A 4,356-nucleotide genomic window follows, 5' to 3' on the forward strand; every position below is an offset into this window, starting at 1 on the left:
AAGTGTCCTGGTTACAAATATTATCTTGTTATTTTTGATGATCGCTCTCATTTTCTTTGGACTTTTCCTCTTCTCCTTAATTAAGTCTGATACTTTTCACACTTTCTCTAATTTTTTCTCTTATGTTGCCACTCAATTTGGTTCCACCATAAATAGCATTCAATGCAGCAATGGACGCGAGTTTGACAACTCCACGGCCCGAACTTTGTTCCTCACATGTGGCGTTGTTGTTTGCATGGTGTGTCCTCACACATCTCAGAAGAACGGGAAAGTTGAGTGCATCATACGTTCCACTAATAACATTGTGCACTCGCTCATGTTCCAGGCCAGCTTACCTGCATCATATTGGGTCGAGGCCCTGCATGTCACCACTTATCTCCTTAATCACCACCCTACTAAGATCCTAGATTTTTTTGATGCCGTTCTTTACTCTTTATGGAGTTCACCCCTCTTATTCTCATCTCTGGGTCTTTGGGTGCAAATGTTACCTCATCTCTCAGCATCCACTGCTAACAAACTTTCCCCTGGTTCTACGCACTACATGTTTCTTGGTTATCTGTTGAAACACAATGGCTATTGATGCCTTGATTTATCCTCTAATTGTTGGGTAATGGGCAGGCTACGTCAGCCTAAAATAAAAAATTCTACCGCATTCACCCAAGAAACCATGCTAGTAGGAGATCATAGATCATTACCGCTTGACATACAGTGCAGCGAAAGAAGAGTTGGAGTAGACAAATCCAACATCGTGCGCGTCAAACTCCTCGGGCAGCTTCTGATGAGGACATCACTCTTTCGGATATACACACACCAAGTATTCCTCCAACAATAGGTCCATTGACACGAGCTCGTGCACGTCAACTAAATCATGAGGTGAGCTCGTTCCTTAGTGTTCCTTTATATTTTGATGAGGATGAGATGCTACTGAATAATTGTGATGTATTGTTACTTAGGAACACGGGAGAAGAACAGCAAGGGCGCCCAAGCCAAGGTGGAGGTCCAATCAAGTTCGAGTCCGTTTCAGAGTCCAGGACCAGCCTGCACTAAAATCGTCACCCAGGACGCATACGGACTCCGTTTTCGACATTCTACACATGGTTGGAAAGCTAAGGAGATAAGCTTTCCAACGGGACTGGTCCCATTCCAAATTTGTTCTGAGTCAATGGGAATCGTCAAAACAAGTAGACGTCCAGAATCTGTCAGGGTGCTGCGCCACCATCTTTTGGGCCGTTTGGCCGTGTATCGTGTTGGAGTCCATTAGGGACGCGTCCAGGGGTCCTTAACCGACCCTAGTCTTTTATATACAGTAGCCACCGCCCTAATTAGGGTTGGGTTTCGCTTAGATATTGATCTACACACAATTGTGAGATTTTCGCTCTTGTTCCGGACCGACTAGGCCGCCGTAAGTGTTTGTGGAACCCCAACTTCGAGTGCTTGAATTCAATTCATAATATTTCAGATTGCATCTTCTACGTTCTTGCTTGTGTTCTCGGTACGCTTGCAGGGATTGAGCCTTCTTGGCGAGGTCAACCGCGCGACACGGTTGATAACCAACGGAGCTGTGGTGTAGTGATTGCAAGGGAGACGATCTGTTCGGGTCGAAGCCTTTGGATCATCAACGTCGAGTTCTCCACCCACCGACTTATCGCTACCTGTCGGAAGATCAGGCCAACATTACTCATCAGCTTCTCGATCAGATCTGTGACCAGCCCAGTGAAGGTGGTCACGCTCCCCGACCAACTCTGAGCAGGTGGTCGTAGTTCCTCGACCAGCTCCCGATCAGGTCTGTCGCATTCTCGACCAGTTTTGAATGGTCGTGTTGTGCTGTCCGATCAGATCCGAATGGTCGTGTTGTGCTCCGCGATCAGACAAGCAGGTACGTCGACCAATTCGTCATAGCTGGTGACCAGTCCCAAACACATCACGATCAATTCATCGAGAAGATTAGTGCCGCAACAGTAGCAGTGCCTCTATGGTCTCCACACGTACTGGGTAGAAACATAGAGTGTCGATGTACTAGCATCGCACGCGCGGCTATTTTGGGAGATCGTGTAGAAGGCTGAGGCTAGGGTTTTAGAGTGGCTCGACCTTTTCACACCCTACCCACACCTCTCCTTATATAGAGCTCGCCAATGGGCTCCCACGTTGAAAGCCCTTTAGGACTCTATCTTCTCATGGATCACAATCCAATCAAAAACCCATATACGAATCCCATTTGTATGTTTGTTTCAACCCATTAAGTGTGTGACCCGTTAGGTTCATGTACAAACGGCTACGACTCTGAAACCCTTTCCAAACCAAAATTAATAGTGGTCCCTAGCAGGACATGTTGACTCCTGAGTATACACAAAAGATCATATCAGCTGAGCCTTGATATACACATGTACCGATCCCTTCGCATCACGATACCAGTCAAGCTCAAGGCGAGATACATGCCACCCTTGTGATAGCTCGACCATTCACTCAATCAAGTAATGGATTCATCATGACTAACTCTTTAATCATATTGATATGGCCATGCACTTTCTCGATCCAACTACCTCGAGGGACCCAGAGATATCTCTCCTATTGTCAAGGAGGGGCAAATTCTAGCTTGATCTCTCACACCCCATGACATGTTTCATGACAAGCCCAAAAATTACCTTATTACTACCCAATTACATAATAGTGTTTGGCAGCCTCAAAGTATGCTACTACACATTCTGGGAATCAATGACAACCTCAGGTCTAAGGATCCTGCAGGTACACCATTTGAGATAACAAATGATGGTATATCTAAATAATAATCCTAGCAGTATCTCAAGGTGGGTCTATCAAATATCATGTTCTCTAACATAAATGTCCACATTATTGACTTGGTATCTCTATACCTATGATCATCAATCAATACATGTGCTGGTCTTATGTATCATCACAATGATATGCGATCAGGGATCGACTAAGAATAACATCACGCTATAAACAGAGAGTCATGAACAAGTCACATACTTGCCAATCAATATAAATGGTAGTTATTATTGGAATAACATATTATTCAAAAGTACATTAACATAGATATATGACATAATCATCTTTATGATTGCCTCTGGGGCATATCATCTTCACTAATAGGATCATCATCTCCTGCCATGTCACTTTTGATGAGTCGTCCTTCCAGTTTGCCTAGTTGTCCACTCATCCGCCTTCATCTTACTTTGACTTCCTATCAAAGTTCGACTATGTGCCCCTTCCCATTGGCACCCGTTTTCTTGCAGGTAACACCGTCATCTCCCAGACTCCCACAGTGTGGGCCCTGCTGCCACTTTTGGCGTAATGCCACAGGTTTCACCAGCGACGTCGGCCCTATGACCCTGTCCCCTCGGCGACTGTGCACTCTCCACACTCTGCTGCCCCTGCTGGCCTTTCGTCGTAGGTTGTCACTGGTAGAGCGATGCACACATGCGCTTCCCCTCCTGTCGTGCCTCTGCACCACGCGGGCCACAAACCTGTGCCTGATGCCCCACCGCACGTGGATGCACTGGTATATGGATTAGTTTGAACAGTGTACAGGCGACAAGCCAACGGTTGTGAAACATAGGCTTCTAGCTAGCTAGGCTAATCGTTCCCACCTTCAAAATGTTATTAATAAATCATAGATTTATAGAGGAATTTTGCTTCCTCAAGGACATGTTAGGTCTAATTGCATGTAATTAACTAAAACTAACCCTTGGATCAAACATCATATCATTAACGGAAACGCGATTGTCTTACCAGAACTTGGAGATGCCATTAGGGGTAGCGGATGCCTCGAAGTAGATCGTAGCGTAGACGTTCGTGTTGATGCAGACGGTGATGAGGTTGTCGGTGCGGTGAATTAGGTCACTGGCACTATGAAGTACATGTCTTGACAGTGAAGATGGAGGCGGCGGCCTTCGCTTCACTGTTGCGCCCTGATGATTTTATTAAGGTTCTTGTGTGTGGCGTTAGCTGAGCCTCATGGGGACCCTCCTTTTTAAACTATGCAGGGCAAGACGGGACAGCAACAAAAATCACTACCTTAGAAATCCACATTAGTGATAGGTATTTTACCCGGCACTCTTACCGTGTCACTAATGTGAACTCATCAGTGACGGGTCTGGACCAGACCCGTCACTAATGACTGCACATTAGTGACAGGTCGAGTCCAGACCCGTTACTAATGTATATCATTAGGGACGGGTCAGGTCCAAACTTGTCACTAATTACTGCACATTAGTGGCGGGTCTTTAAAAAGCAAAAAATATATAAAAATATCTAGATCGGGTTAAAATCCAAAATGTAAGTTTATATTTACATGCACGTTAAGTTCAAAAACCTCAAAATACATTATGACAGATA

This window comes from Phragmites australis, chromosome 3, assembly GCF_958298935.1.
Source record: "Phragmites australis chromosome 3, lpPhrAust1.1, whole genome shotgun sequence".
Taxonomy (NCBI): domain Eukaryota; kingdom Viridiplantae; phylum Streptophyta; class Magnoliopsida; order Poales; family Poaceae; genus Phragmites; species Phragmites australis.